We start from the raw sequence: 17,185 nt of genomic DNA, 5'->3' as shown, positions 1-17,185 counted from the left end.
TAGTCTCAGTCATCAAAAGGTAGGGCAACATCTACAGAAAGCATTCATATAAAAACATTGCAGTGATTTAATCAATGATTCTCCAACAGTTTGAAACAAATACCATTAAAAAATATTACTTTTTCTCTTATTGAGAAAATCCAAGGTGTGTTTGATTCTCTTAAGGTATAAAATAAACATGTCACTGTTCCAAAAGGCATTTATGATACTAAACAGGTGGGCAGGTTTTACTGAAGACTGTTGTACCCTCAATTCCCTACATTTTCCTTGTTTCTCAGAGGCTGTCACAAATGGCTCCACATTTCTCCTGTGGAAAGAAGCTGTGTCTCCACTGTGACAGCAATTTTACTGGGGTTTATGGAGGGCCCTGTACAAATGGGGAAAGCTAAACCTGATTTTTAAACGGACTTCAGACTAGTTTGTGTGCAGCCACTGTCAGTGTCAACAGCTTGGCTGTGGGCTTCCTTGAAAAGGAATGTAAACTCAACAGGTTCATGGGGTACAGCTGACGGGTGGGACACCAAATGCATTTCTCTTAGCAAAAAGGGTCTGAGCAGGCTACACACACATCTGGAGGGCCCTAGAAGAAGGTGCATGAGGCCTTGAGCAGGCAGAGCTGTGGTGGGGCCATGGACCAGAGCCTCAAGGGGCTCTGAAACTTGGGGACCTCCAATGACACCTGTAAGACTTCAGCCTAGAAACCATTTTCAAATACAGTGCCAAATGGCAAGAACTTGAATGCCTCTTGAAAGAAAGCAAGTTCCAGTGAAGATTAAACACCCTCTTGTGCTGACACAGAGACTATTCAGGGAGTTTTCCATGAAAATCAGCAAAATCCCTGGGGAAGCTGACAGCTCTATTCCATGGGCACTCTCTGCCCCCATCGTGTGCATGTCTCGGTAGCTGCCTTCAGAACAGACCCTTCATGTGGCAGTGAGTGACATCCTGAGGATTCACATTGATGGTGTAGCCCAATATGCTATCAAATGAACTTAATGTTCTGTAATTTATGCCTTTCTTTTTAAGACAACATGTCCTCCTGTTTTTCCAAGAATAGATGTATAACTTAGTCTTTTGGGCACTGATCCATTCTACACATTTCCTGATCTGCCCTTGCGTTACTGGAAAACATTTCCCAGGATGAAAGCTCAGTTTGTGCAAGAAATAAAATCAATTCAATTGAACAGAGATGATGGTTGCACAAACGTGTGTATATTGTGTTAAACAAAAATGTTGTCAATCATCAATATGATTTAGAACCAACAAGATAAATTTCTTCTAGTGGACCAAACTTTTAACAGTATATTTGTGTAACACTTGTGTTGAACTTAGAAGAGCCCGTGCTCTGCATAGTGTTTCGAATAGGAGTGCTAAAATGGTACATTTCTTTCCCATTGAACAAAGATTTTATGTTTTTGGCAATGGTTTTGTAAGATAATGTACTTGTTAGACAAAAAAACCACTCAGAAAATAACCCTACTCCTACTTTGATGTATAGCTATAACAACAGTGTTTTTAGCAAGGGATAAGACCCATCTTATTTTTACACATTATATTTTTTTTTTAAATGTCAAAGATACTTATCTTAGTGAAGGGCTTCTCCATGGATCAGGTTCCCCTATTTATTCCTAGGCTACCCTCAAGATAAATGAACTTTATCTTTCCAGGAAGTTAAATTTTTTATTTAAAATGTGAAATCTTGTTGAGTTCCAGGGTTAAGTGCATGGTTTCAAAGCTGATATGCTTTCAACATATGGCTTTCCTAATTCTAGCTATATTTAACATTCTTTTATCTTGAAACATTTTACTCAATTTCTCAAACATTCTTTTATCTTGAAACATTTTATACAATTTCTCAGAAATGCCATTTGCTTAAAAATAAAAATAAATTTTGAGAATAAAGTCTCCAGCAGGATATCTCTGTCCTCTATTTACATACAGGACACAACCCTGGCAACAGTTTAACTCCATCAAGTTGGAGAAATTCCACCTGGACTAAGCGTCTCAAATTGAACTGGTGTGTGCTCCAGAAGATGGTTCACTGTCAAGTGACAACTGTGGGAGTACACTGAATTTTTCTTCAAGAGAAATATAATCATTTATGCAGGAATTTTACATGGGCAAGTGAGCCTAAATTATTCCACTTTGTGCTGGGCTGTGCTCTCAGAGCACTTCTTGGGGCAACTTTTACAGACCCCCAGGTCAGGCTGGGATTGCCACTGAGTCTGGCAAGAGTGTACTACCTGCTAGACTACTTACATTTCATTAATAAACCACTCCCAGATGTTTCCCTTTTAAATATTTCAGCTGAGAAATCAGGACCTATGAGATACAAAACTGAATAAACAGAAAGTGAGTGTTTCAGAGCTACTCATAAAAGGTAAGACATGCTTTTGGGAACTATGTTACTCCTAGTATCATTAGGAAAGAGCCAATCCTGAATAAACATGAGCTACAATAATTAACACATGAATTTAGCTGACTTTGTGGTGGCCAGCACTGTTTCACTAATGAAAGTGTTCTGTTTAGCAATCAGGGTAAGATCCAGAGTGTTTCCCCCACAGAGTAAGAGATCCCTCCTGTAATACCTTACATCAGGTGCATAGCAATGGTATTACACAGCAAGATAAGGCCACTTGGTCTATTAAAATTACAAGAAATAAACAGCTACTGAGGATACTTACAATTAGGATACTCTTTAAAAGACAGAATTGAGTGCTACTTCCCTCTTATCCATTGTGTCTCACATCCATCCTGTTCTGCCCTTATATCTGCACAAGAAAAAGAGGAATGGTTTAAGGTTTTAATGAAAAACCAGGCATCTAATATGGCCTAATCAGTCATAGAGATGTGGCAGCATCCTCCTGCCTTGCAGATTCCCAGTGAAGATCCTAAATCCCTCCTAGACACCTTCTGCATCAATTTTTTCAACTACTCCTCTTAAGATTTTAATGTAGAATTTCTACAGTTATGCAGAGATAATGTAGAATTATTGCAGAAATATTTCTACAGTACTTTAGAAATATTTACTGAAGCTGAAATTCAAAATATGCTTTCACATAGGAGGGCATAATCCCAGCATAGTCCAGAGGCAGCTCCCGTAGACTAATCACTGTAATCTGGGTACAATTATCTTTTTTTCCAAGAAAAGTTTGATTTTTAGACCTTAAGAGTGTTCTATGAAGCTTTCTGTTCTTAATGAAATTGCATTTTCTGTCAAAAAACATTTCTTTTCTCAAATTATTTTTAATATTGCTTTACAAAACATAGATTTGTCATGAGAAAAGGTAGCTACAGTACATTGCACAGCCCCTCATTTCCCGTAATGTTCCACTGAATTTCATAGAAATAATCTACTGGAGAACTACTGCTGAAAGTGAATAATTGTGAGACTCTGCCTGCCACGTATCTATCATGATCATCTAAGATAGCTATAGTCCACAGTATGTAAACTGTGGAAAATGGCATAAAACTACACAACAGCTACAAAAAACAACTAAGATTGATTTTCTAGTACCATTAGGTCTATTACATTCAAGTATGTTAAAAGTGAAAAATAATAATAATTTTTAAAATTACAAATAAAAATCTAACCAAGGCTAACAGGGGCATAAAAACCAGTGATGACAGACTACTGTGAGGACAGTTCAAAAGGGATATAATTTATTTGTGAGATTTAAGTATATGTTACTAATACTTTTGTTAAATGGTAAACCTATATTTTGGAGATTTCTGATCATGACATAAATCAGAATTTACATTAAGGAGAGATGGCTACTCATAGACTTTGCTGTTTATAAATCATATCTCTTTTATGTAATATACAAACTACTGGAATTATTTAAAGGAGTGCTAATACAGAAAAATGAGTATTGATTAAAAGACAAAAACAATCCCCAAGAAAATTAAGCATTGAAATCAGAAAAAAACATGACATAAAAGAATGAGCAGTGCCCGTAACTTGGAGTGCCACTTCCTAAGGAACACATACAGTAGCAAAATCTATTTTAATTGCATATGGGGACTTTGCCTGGATTATGCCCAGGCACATGACAAACCATTTCCAAGTCCCCTGTTGGGAGTAAAGGACAAAAAGGGCTTTTACTTGGCTTGTTGCCACTTTTCTCAGGAACAATAAGTCAGTCTCTAGTCACAAAACAAGAGTTCCCTGCATCAAGCCAGCGACCCCCAGGGAGGCTCTGGCTGGCAGCAGTTCCAGGCAGCTCCAGCTTCCCAGTGCCCAGCTAAACTGGGCTCCCCCTTCATCCCCTCTCTTTACAACTCTTCCTCATCGCTCTGGATCACACTTTTTACTGCATAGCAAAGAGAGGCTATGCATATTATTATTGCATAGCAAAGAGAGGCTGTTTAAGACTCCAAGCCATGAAATATTCTCCTGATTAAGGAGTAGTCACATTCTATATTTCCAAATGGGACGAGTTTCATTGCCTCTGGCAAGAGCAATATGTACGAGCCCACTGCATCATGAGTAGGCTCAGTAATCAATGGTTAACTGGCCAAATAAAGGACAAAAGCTATCTCTGGGGCCCCAGCAAGGGTCATGATAAAAGGATCTGGAAGGTTTCTGATTCCTTAAGAGCCTAGAAGGCACAGAAGTCCTCTGAAAAGCGAGCTGCACAGTCCTTGTAAGACTCAACAAGTGCATTTTGCACATCCCACAGATGTCAGCAAAGGCTGGCCACAAAATCAAGGGATCTTCTCAGCCTGGCAAAACAGATACATCTCAGCCACCCAGAAACTCTGTTTTAATGAAAAATAAGGGGAACAAGATACAGGAAGAGATCATTTGCAGTACATATTTCTTCAATATTTTTTTAGACATCTTTAAAGACAAGGGAAGGATTCCCTTTTCCCTTGTCTTTCCCATTGTGTCATTTGTTATCATGGTACTACCATCAAGATTTAGCCTCGCCTTCTTAATTCTTAATCTGGTGAAGCTCAAAATGACATTCTATTTCCCCAAGAATCACACAATAGTTGAACTAATGCCTGATAAGGAAGGTTCTTTGTGACTTTATTCAACATTTTTTATGCTTGCAGTAGAACCTGTTATTTTCCAGTGAAAATATAATTTTTTTTTTGCATGGAACAGAGAATCTTATCTGTGGATTGGCATTGTAAGTGAGTATTTTTCCATTAATACTTCATAAATGTTTCAACTAATCTCAGAACAACCATATTTGCTTTTCTTATAGCATAATATCAGTTTTATATCTTTTAAGGTTTGTAGTTCTCCATCAGATATAAGAAGATCATCTTACTATAGATACAAAGATAAAAAAAGGAAAATTATTATATGGCTTCTAGATACATCAGAAAAAAAATATATCGTAACCATAAAAATTCTCATGGCTTTGATTTGCCTATTTTTATAAAAATATGTCAAAATTTCTATATTTAAATACCATTGCACAATGAGAAAAAAAGATGAATTGTAACTTTCCCTTAGAATTACATCTGAAATGTTTATATGTAGTTGATTCCCACCTTTCAAAGTTCCTTGAAAATGCAATGTGCATTAGTTAGCACACAATGCACTAATTAGCACAATGAACGATGGCTTGTGCTTGTAATCCTACCTAGAATCCAACTTTGCATTAGTTTCAGGTCAGAAAAGATGCTAAATACAGTATTTCCATAACTGCAAGAAACAGATAATAGAAAAGCTGTAGGTTGGATTTCTTTGCTGAAGTTAATAACACACACAACAATATAAGCAATTCAACTCCTTTAAGCAACTTTGATCCCACCATTGTGTTTCATGCCTTCGTTAAAAAGTGACAACAAAAGATTCAATATCAATAATAAAATGTAAAAATAAAAGTTAAGAATAAAACCAGACATCCAAGTGCTAAGTCTTTAATGGAAAGAAGGATGAGGAACCAAAGGCCCCCACATTTGCACAAACACTGCTTGGTAAATGGTTTTTCACACAACTTCAGAGTAAACATTCTTTGGCAATGAATTAGTTCCAGGTCTTATGCAGAAATGTTAATGCAACGTATCTCAGATATGTGCATTTAATTGTTTTTGTAATTGTATGTCCTAACACTGAAAACAACACCATGCCCAGAAAATGTGTGCAGTTTTGGGGGGTTACTTTTGAAGAACTTCCTTAAGGTTTTGTTTTCCCAGTTTCTCTGATTTTGTTCTTTAAATGGCAACCAACCCCCAAGGCAACTTTGGTAAAGTCAATGAAATTATACAGGTAGAAAGGACAAAAATGCAGTTGCTGTATTTCAAATAGTGACAACACCAGTCTCACCATTAAGCCTGACACAAGAACCTTTTAATTTAAATGTAATCTCCAAAAGACCAAATTACCAGCAACATGTTCTCATTAATTCCTGTAAGGGATGCTCAAGCTTTGACCCCTTATTGTTCTCCTTATCGAGAAGTGGCTGAGTCATAGTATTAATAAGCCATCACTCATTTAAGTGGTCATTCAGTGCTGGGCGGGGAAAAGATAGGCTCATCCTTTTGAAGTGGGAATGGGCAAGCAAGGCTGCTGTAATAGGCTGTGATTATTTTCACTATGAATGCTCTCCCAGCTTTCAAAAATTAAAAGGAGCACTCATTTTCCTGCTTGAGTATTTCTCACACTGGCAAAAAAAAATGAACCCTTTGAAATGTAAATGATTTAATCTTTGCAAACCCCTGCTTCAGAGGGAGGTACAGCTTCATTTACAAAATGAAGACATTTTAGGAAATGATTATCATTGTAAAATTGAGGTCAGCAGGGAGTCCGAGTTCAAACTCTTAGAATATCAGCAGTGTAACAAGTTTGATCTTCCTTACTGCATTGCTTGCATTTGCTTCTCTGGGTTCCAGCAGAGAGCCATTGTCAGTCGGAACTTGTTCCCACTCATTTCCCCTGGTTAAATAAAATAGTTATGCTTATTACATAGAGTTAGTCAGTCCAATAAAATTTAGGGCAAAACTAAAAATAAAAAAGGGAAGTTGAAATTTATTTTGATTAATGTATACCCTATGTGCATATTCAGCTTGGAACATTTAAAGGCTGACAGCACCGAGGATATATTTTTTTAATGCTTAGTTCAGGCAGTAGTGTTGGGCAGTGTTACTATACTGTTCTACCAAGGTTTCAGAAGGAGACCACCCATAATGGTGAGAGAATATTTAATTTAAAATTTAAACATTAAATCCTTAATCTCTCTTCTACAACATCCAAGGAGAATGACAATTATTGTTGCTGGAATTATAGGGCTTTATGGTATCAGTCAGGCTTATTATGAAGTGATGGAGATGATAAATTTGTATAACAAAGTGCAAATGATAACAGCTGCCATATGACAGCAGCCATTATGGAGAGCTTCCCTGCACTGATGGGCATTTCAGCTGGAACCAAGGGAAATCTCAGAAACGAGGATGAATCTGAGCAAAACAGAAAGTGAGAGGTTACGGAATTTTCTTGGACATCTTGAGATATAAATTCATCATCTTTTAATCAGTGTTGCATACTTATTTTCAGCGGAATTACTTATATTTCTGACATTCCTGGAGAGCCATTTCTGTCACCCAGCCTGATACGTTGAAAGGGATAACTAAAATTAGAATGTCAAAATGTCATTTGCCTTACAAAGATCCTTGATGTTACACTCTTGAAGTTATGCTTCAATAGGACAGATGAAATGCTGTTACTGCATGAAAGAAATATACCTATATATTTACAACATGCAAGAGGAAAATACCAAATTAAGCAGAATTCAGCACCTGTCCAATAGGACAAAAAAGGGAGAATGGAAGGCTGCCTGTACTCAAGTTAAAGTGATATATCTTGAAGTAAGTCTGAAAGCTGGGTAGCCAGACTTGCTGGACACTTACCCAAACCAACCATAGGGAGATTTGTCTTTACTTATGACAAAAAGCAAAATATTAGCACTGGTTTTTAACATCTCTCAAAAGGAGAAGAAAAAAATGGTTCTAGAAACAAAACCGCACAATTTTTCCAAATGACCACAATGCTGAAAAATGTGTTATAACATCTCAGAAGAGATAAAAGAGAAAGCCTGAACACCATCCAGCACATATCCAGTCTCAGTGCTTACTGGTTTTTCTGGTTGAAGCAGGTGTTTTGTTTGTGTGCACTGGAGTGTGAGGCAGCTGTTCTCTCGAGGTATGAAGGGCTCCATTATGAGCACCACCCCGCTCTCTTTCCAAGGTAACTTTGAAAGCTGGGCAATTGCTGCAGAGGAGAAAGCTCCACACCCTGGCCTTTGGGAGGGACTTAGAGGAACTGTACACCTGACCAGTCATGCAGGTGTAAAATGAAGGAGTGTGATCAGAAACAAACATGAGAAAAAGTCATGCACTGTAAATTGAGGTTTCAAAGCATATGGCCAAGCGTGTCTTGCTGACTCCTGGAAACTTTACATGAGTTCTGGATAGCACTGGCCTGAAAGACAGCTGTTCAGCAGAACACTGACTTCTTTCTGCCAGTATTACTCCTTTAACTATTTAAAGATATTTATGAAGGTTTAGACTTGATGCTTGTTACAGAAGCCAGACTGCAAGAGGTTCTAGAGCTGGATAACTTAAAGTTTAGAATATCTATGTTTTGATGAACTGATACTGTAACAGACAATTAAAAGCTGTTCCAGACTGTAAACTCCCTGGGACAAAGACTACTGCTTTTGCTTGTATAAAAACATCCACACTCAGCATGGTGTGTAAGATATCCCTCAGCTTTCCCCCATCTCACACTCTCCAGCAGAGGACTCAGGTCACAGGAGGGAAGCAGGATTCAATGTAGGCAAATTTTACTGAGCTCAAAGTGAAATTCAGGAAATTCACAAAGATTCTCAGATCAGAATTTTAGGTAGACTGTGACTTTAACCAGAAGATTTCTTATGTTGTTATGATTATTATGAATTCTTTCTTGTTGCCAACAATGCTTAATATTTTGCCTCCCAGTTATTTTTTTCAGAAGGCTCAGATCAAAGGCATGTGCACAAATACTGCATTTACTCAGGGCAAGATGTACCAGTGGAACTGTTTAGATTATGCTTCTTTGGCTCCACATTCTGGGCAACTAATGCAATATTTTACACAGTTATTTTATTTTGGAGAAGTTAAAATCCATTCTGTATGACCTCTTCTGAAATCATGAAGCAGGGAGATTAGCTTGCCTGGAACTCTTTAGGAATGATCTGCCTTGAACTTCTTAACTAATGCAGTGCTTTGTCATTAACTCATTGCTTCTGATGTTTTCACAAACTGCTCCCAGGTAATTTTCTTAATATTCTCTTCAATGACAGATATTTTACACATTAAATCTATTTTTCATGTTAGTCCAATGATCAAGAAGGGTGATGTAATCCACTGGGGGAACATATATTCCAGTTTTCATTCATGCTTTAGAGTATTGTCACAGTCCAGCACAAAGGAATAATCTGATTGTTTCTCATAAAGCAAGAACAAATCATGATTGAAGGATTTCTTCTATTTAAAGCTATGCTTTGCAAAGCCTATTGAACTTGCTAGAAGAGTCATCTCCGATGCCTACACTAACTACACAAAGCTGCTGCACAGTTGCCATTCAAGGGCTAATTTAGCACCAAAAGGCCAATATTGCTTATTTGCAGATTACAAATATCACGAGATATTAATTTATTTATATTTAAATCAGGCTAAAAGATTAAGAGAACTTTCAGTAGATCCATTTACAATTAAAATGAGGGTAAGTTTGAATTACTTTTTTATGATCTGGGTACAGCTGGGGTTTGAAAGAGTTGCCGCCAGAATGATGCCTTTGAAAAAAGTAATGCAAAATTTGTGTAAGTGGGTGAAAGAGCATTAGATTATATCACCTCGCAGGTCAGCTGGAAAATACAATATGTATTCTGATTATGAGAAAACGGAGTGAAAGGCAGAGAACAGGTGCTGGGGATGGCTTTGGGGCGCCGATGGCAGCGCAGGGGCCGCGCTCGCTGCCGCNCGGCACCGGCACCGGCATCAGCCCCGAGCCCGGCCCATGGCGGCTCCAGCAGCCGTCGCCGCCGCAGGTGAGGGCGGGGGGGCAGAGAGGGCAGGCACGGACCGGCACGCCCATCACCGTCGGGCCGGGCCGGGCCCCGCGGGGCCGCGCTCGGGGCTGTGACCTCCGGGCAAAGATAACTCTTTCATAGCCCTGTTCCACTCTTCCACTTTGTATCCAAGCCCTCCGCTATAAAATGTAAAACCAGCACATAGAGCACACTGCTTTGGAGGTCTGCCACTTGCATTCAGGCAACCATTTGTACTTTTGCAGGCGTAATCAATCTCCTGTTGCTATCAGCAGGGAGTGGGGCTTTGCTGCTTTATGGCTTAAAAGTAGTTTTGTGCAAATTCTGCTTCCCTCCCCCCTCCCTTTAGCTCCACTACTCACAGGATTTCCAGGGACATGGGCTAGAGCTGAGAAAAGAAGCTTGTTTGATTTAAGCACAGAGGGGTTTTTTGTGTGTGTGTTTATATTTTCTCTGCATCTATTAAGGGGTGAGGGGGAGAGACTTCATTTATATGTTAATATTAGCCGGCACCCTGACTAAACTGACAGAACTATTTCATGGGAAGCTGACAAATTTTGTCAGCCAGGCTATCTTTCCACATCTCAATAGTGGCAATAATCTTGATTAGCAAAACAATTGGGGGCCAAAGAAGTCCTGCTGTTCCAAAGACCCTCTTCTCAGGTTACAGTTTGCTAATGTGATGAATCCAGAGAGTCCTTCAAGCTTGAAAAAATTCTCCAAAGCAGCTGAATTTAGGCAAATGAAGGGAACCATTTTGGAGGCTGGACAAAAGGGGTTAATTTGATCGACCATGTCTCCATAGTCTTATAACAATCATTTACTTAACAAGCATATAGAGAGTCATTCCATGGAAACTGGTGGAGTTAACAGAGGAAGTTCGAATAGAATATCTGTTTATCCCAGATGTGTGGGAATTTTAGCCAAAAAACAACACCACATAATTGCTGCCTGTGGTATTGATTCTTGCACAGGAACAACAGCAGAACTAAAGGGCTCTGAGCACGTCAGGAAGGCCTCGGCTGCGAAGCAGCACAAGCTTCCATTTTTATTAGCTTGTGCATTGCTAATAAAATAATTAGAAATTAACTCTTTCAGGGAAACTAAATGAATTCAAAAGGTTTGTGCCGTCCTATTTGCAGTGCAATTTAAGGCAACTACTTCTGTTTGCAAAAATAAGGGCTTTTGTAATATTTTTGATACATATTCATTCATCTCCTTGCTTGTTATTTTATTATTACATAACAAGCCACATTCTGAACTATATTTATGCACTCAAATCTGGTGTATTTCTTCTAGAGCTATCAGGCTGCCTTTGCTTCAAGAACAGGACCAAATAGTTTGTAGAACTGTAAGCAGATGGAAATATACTTGGTCCAGGTAAGCATAGATATATAATCACCATGTAAAATAGCCCTCTTACTTCTGGGTGCTATCTCCCACCTATTTATGCATGCCATTAATTTATAAATCTGTCGTAAGTGGTTCTAAAATTGTGAGATTCTGTTTAACTCTCTGATGCAATTTTTAAACTTTCATTAAAAAATACATTGTAAAAGTTACTAACTAAACCTTCCTCTCTTTTTACACACTTACTCCCTTCTGCCCAGCAACATCTTTGGAATAATTTGTAATTCTGTTAGTGAAATAAAAATTGGCATTCATATAATGTTTTGTAAGACTTAAGGATTTGACCTGATGTGTACACACTGGTGAATATTAGTGTAAATACACATTTTGCCAGACATCAAATACAGGGTTCTTAAAAACTGCTGAACTTATCTGTCTTTAATGAGTTTCAGAACCAAACCTTACTTACACATTATGCAAATATGAAAAGGGAGAGGAAGAGAAACTCTGGCGTTTTTATTTCTTGTTCTTTTGCATATTTATAATGCTGTGCATACCATCTAGAAGGAGTCCACTCTTTAAAATATGATTAGGAAGATTTTGATACAGTCATTAAACTTTCTCACTTCAAGTTATTTTCTTGGTAACTTAGAATGATGGAAGTCTTTAACTTCATTAACTTTAATGTGAGTAAGTAATTTTTTTTCATTTCCCCTCAAATTTGTGATAGGATGTGAATGGGAACATGTTTTTAGAATTGATTACTTATACACTTGAAGATAAATACATGGATAGAAAGATTTATCCAGAGAGAATTGGTCCACAGTCTTTCATAATGATAACAATTGGGAAAAAGTACGTGCAGAATTTTTACCTGTAGAGAACCTTCAGCATTTGCATTGGCATAGATTAATGCTTATTATAGTTAATTTCTAAGATGGGTATCTGAACTGTAGCATCAGAAATTCCTCACTTCCCTTCAGTGTAATACCTTTAAAGATCAGGTAACACAGATTACTCAGAAAAACTCTGTTTGCTGGCAGGTAAAATTTTGCTCAAATTAAAAAGCTTACCAATAGCATGGCACCCTTGCAGCCAATGAAGCAGAATTACATGGATGTGTGTGCCCCCACAACTGTTTGAAAACTCTGCACAAAGCCTCTATTTTTTCAGCATTCTGTGTTTCCAGATGTCCAAAACTGGGTTAATTTTTTAGGAAGCAGAGGTGCTCTGTTTTATACCATCTGTCACACGCTATCATAGTGAAAAAGAGAAGGGAAACACTCTATGTGACTAACATCAAACTATTACATGCTCATTAAGGATCTCATATTTTTTTTGTCATATAGATCTCTACCTGTACACAAAAATCCATCCTGTAACTGTCTCATTTAAGGCTGCTTTTAACAACAGCACAGGTTGCAATGAAGTACCTGCAATGACAGAGAAGCTATGCAGCCCTCATGCCATTGAAGCTGATAGGGAACTCAATCCACCTATGTTAAGTAAGATTTTTTTTTTTAATTTTCCTTTGTTAAATCTTTCAGAACAGTGGACAACACTAATCTAAACAATCTAAATCTGAAGTTTTTATCCAAACCAAAGTTTCCTTATGGCCTCAAGTTTGGTTTGTTTCCTTTTAGGTTAAGGTGGTACAAACTATCAAACAGCTCCTAAGACTGAAATTTTTTGTACAACTCGAGTGGATCAAACCTGTGATCCTGACTTGGACTCTAGCAGAGACTCTGAGGGAAATTGTCCCTGGAAGAAGGATTTTGCCCCCTCCAGCCAAGCCATTGGCAGAGACACTGGAATGCAAAGCTCTTAAGGCTGTGTGACTGCACTGAAGTGCCTCCTCTGAGAGTCCTGGACATGGCACAGTGCCTTTGGGTCCGCTTCCCCAGCAGCTCCTTGTGAGACAGGATATTTCCTCAGCAATGTTTGTTGGTATTTACACAGTGAGTTCAGACAGTGACTGGCCATAGCTCCTATCAAACCACAATTGTTGAAGTGACACTTCAGATCCTCTGTCTGATACACTGCCATTGAGAGAGACAGACAGAATTCCCATTAAGGCTTGCTTTAGGCAGGATATCCAAGGCTTCTGGCTGTAAAAAGATGGAACAAGCCTGCACACTAATACTACTCTGTCTAATATTTCCCATTTGGACATGATCCCCAAAATATCATAAGTGAAGAAGTGACAATAAACATGCTTTGCACAATTTTAAGGAAAAGAGCTTTGGTCTGATTCCAGATATCGTCAGCAGGATGAACACAAAGGACAACATTTAGTTATAGATTAATAATCCAAGTACAAATAGTTCTGAACAAATAGAAAAAACATAAACCCACAATATTAAGCAAACCACAGGACAAAGATCACTCAATTCTCAGAGCTATATTATTTTTAAGTGGGGAAACAAACTATACAGAAGTCATTGAACTCTGTGATGTCAATATCAAGGTGAACCAGCCTGAATGAAACGTGCCACAAAGAGTTATGAAATGTAAAATCCAAGTAAAGCATGTGGAGTTTACATGAGCAGCAGTGAACTCACTGAACCAGAAAATGGACATTTTTTCCACAAATTCTCATACTTCTTTAAGCTGGAAAGTATAGTGCAAAGTTATACATCAAATAATCCAGAAAAATCTCACAAGAAAACAAATTATCTATTACATTCTTATGTTACTGTAATATGTTAATGCCACTAGAATCAACTTGAATTATCTAATCCTCTGCTTGCAAGACTTTACCTAAAATAAGTAATTAATTGTTCAATTTTCTATCAGTAGATGAAGAAAGCAAGAGACAGAAATATTTTCCCTGCCAGGAAAACAGCAACACTTTTCTCTGGAGAGACACATTTTGAGCTATTGCATAAACTCCCACTCACACAGTCTGGTTTTGCATTGTGTTTTTCAGCTGGTCATCCTGTAGCTCATGCATCATTACCACTGAAGAATTATTATAAGTTAAATGCAGTACAGGCCAGAACTATCATGTAAAACCTGCTCATTCACTCTTCATTAGAAAACTAGAGATAAAAATGAGTTGAGAGTTGAATTTTGCCATGAATTTTTCATTAATACTTGGACAACAATTCTGCTATATCACTGTTCTAGAGCACAAACAATTTTCTGTCATTCAGTGATAACAGCAGAATGGTCATCTGTCTATCATTGTAATAAAACCATTTTGTCAGAAAAGGTTGTTGGATACAATGAATTCTAGGCTATCAAATTAACCATTATCTATCCACCCCAGACAACCTTCAGACTGTGTTTCTCCTCTAAAAATTAAAAGATACAACATTGTAGATCTCAGGTCACTGGCACATGAAAACTTTCCCATTATATCAGGTTTTTTTATAAATAATACTCTCTGAAAATTTACATATTCACACTCCAATATGGATCTTTACAAAATAATCCTTGTTGTGTGAGCAGAAAAATCCCAATGCATTAAGACAGGTAAACTTATAACATAGAGACAAATAATTTTGTGCTCTGGATTTAAATAGAGATATATTCCTTAGTGTTGCAGCTTTCTTCAGATCTTTCCTAAGATCTGTTACCTAGTTGTATTTTATGTAGGTGAAGTGTCACAGCAATGGCTATACCCCTAGTGAAAAATAAACTGAAACTTGCACAATTGTGCATTTTCTTTTTCAAAAGAAACTTGGTCACATTTCTAGCTGTTTTTCTTTATGAATGTATTTCATTTTGCCTTATAAATACACTGAAAATAAATTGAAAAATTCCACATGTTTAAATTTTTAGTTCAGTTGCATAAGTCAACATTTATGATAAAACACAGTAGAGAAAAAAGATAATTTTTCATGCTTTGAATTATCACAATTTATGCATGAAGATTTCCTGAACAGTCTGAGGTCTGATAACAAGTCTTCCCCATTTGCTCTTAGCTTCAGTTCTCAGTATTTGGCTAAATTTATAGTACTGGGTAAGACACAAAGCAGATTTATTTTCTAAACAGATGATTTCTTCCAATTCTTAATGAGATATGAATAAAACTTTGATCTTCAAGGTGAATCATTCATTAATCATAAACAAAACATGATTAAATCAGAGACACATCAGCACATATTGTAAAACTAAAAGCTTGCACAAGCCTTTTATTTAATATTAACTTCATTATGTTTTTATGTGAATTCTTGGAAGTTGGTTATCCCAGCTTAAAGTTAATATTTCCTTAGGAAAAAACTGTATCATGTGATTATTCTCCATGTAGTTAGGTGGCTTTATACTTGTTAATGGTTAAACTACTTCAGAAATGACACTAAACCAGAGAGGAGTGCAGAGAGTTTCCACTGATTCTGTTGTGTCTTTGAATTACTCTGACAAATAATACAGACCAAAGTACATAATAGGAAGAATGAAGAAAATTAATTCAGAGAAGCATACGCTGCTTTTTGGAGCCACACATAACAGAGAAGAAAAAGAGAGAACTAATTGATGTTCTCTAAGGATGGTCTATTAGCCAGTCTAGTTCCTGCTCACAATTTAGAATCATTCTGTAACTAAATCATCTTTCTTTTTTACTCTTTAATCTATTTTTAATAAATTTAGCAATCTACTGAGAAAAATATTTGAGCTGTAACTATTCATGAGAGAGGGAAAGGAGTTTTACCTTTGACAGTTATCTCCATTTTCACTAATAACTGGTAGGTTTTTTTGCAGGGGGCAGAAAAAAAAAAAAGAATTAATCAGTAAAGTAAAAGTTTGCATTCTGAGAACAGTAGCTATTGATAGTACCTATCTCCTTCATACCTATTTTACATCCCCTTTAAATTTAATAAGCTTCAAGTTCTCACACTTGGAAGATTTCCCTCCCACCAGAACAAGCATAAGGTCTAGAAAAGTAAATGGCAGCTTTGGGAAGAGTTCCCTCATCTGCCTGGAAAAACAACAGCTGAAATGTGAATACCTTAGCAGGAAAACTTCAACTGCTAGAAGCCAGCATCCACCCCCAGGAATGCACTGAAGTAACAAACCTGCCATTTGGATAGGAATGTCTTTCCTTTTCTTTATTCTCTGGAGGAGATGGAGTTTAAAATTTTGGAAGGCACATACAGAAAACCACAGAGTGTAAACTCAGCACCTGTATCTCTGTGAGCACTAAACATTTCAGGAAACCCTGACAGACATACCTTCTAATGAAATATTGTTCATTGATTATTTTTTTTCCCTGCAAGGATATATATGTTATATATAACATACATGCAACAGAAGGTCTGCACCTGCTATCAATAGGCCATGCATGCAATGAAGAGCCATGGGTTGTGTCTAACTCTGACAGAGACATTGCATCTGTAAGATCTTCAGAGGCTGCAGGAGATGCTGTCAGGCTCAGGAGAAACAAAACATCAGCCTGAGGAAGCACCCAGCACCACAGGCTCCTGTTTCAGGAAAGGCGGAAAGGGAAATAGAAAATAATGGAATAAATGGGAAAAGCTTCAAGAGGATGGATAATAAAAGCCAGTATAACCAGGTAATTGCTCACTGCTTTCTCACCCAGGTATTGCACACCAAATGTCATGCAGTGGTTAGTTATGCTGTAAGGTGACATCCAGCAGTCACAAAAGCTTCCTCAGCAAGGAAGTTCCCAAATTTAACAAAACCAGTGAGAATACTCAGCTTTGTAAGCAGACAGGCAGGCTTTAAGGAAACATCTGGGCTAATCACATAGGAAACAGCAGAACTGAAAATCCAAACCAAGAAGGCAATCTGCACTCACAGGAAAGTTTGGACCACAAAAGTGTTGA

General features: G+C 37.6%; 1 long non-coding RNA gene across 1 annotated transcript in view; it reads left to right on the top strand.

The window, feature by feature from the left end:
* Positions 1–15,038, top strand: part of LOC117245011 — a 31,912-nt gene extending 16,874 nt beyond the window's left edge. Inside the window, exons 2-3 of the long non-coding RNA XR_004499117.1 lie at positions 11,346–11,426; positions 13,040–15,038. This is a non-coding gene — a long non-coding RNA (uncharacterized LOC117245011). The remainder of the gene's footprint in view (positions 1–11,345; positions 11,427–13,039) is intronic.
* The last annotated feature ends 2,147 nt before the right edge of the window (positions 15,039–17,185 follow it).

Source organism: Parus major, chromosome 11 (assembly GCF_001522545.3).
Source record: "Parus major isolate Abel chromosome 11, Parus_major1.1, whole genome shotgun sequence".
Lineage (NCBI taxonomy): Eukaryota > Metazoa > Chordata > Aves > Passeriformes > Paridae > Parus > Parus major.
The sequence above is the reverse complement of the archived record's forward strand: the minus strand, read 5'-3'. Positions and strand labels throughout refer to the sequence as shown.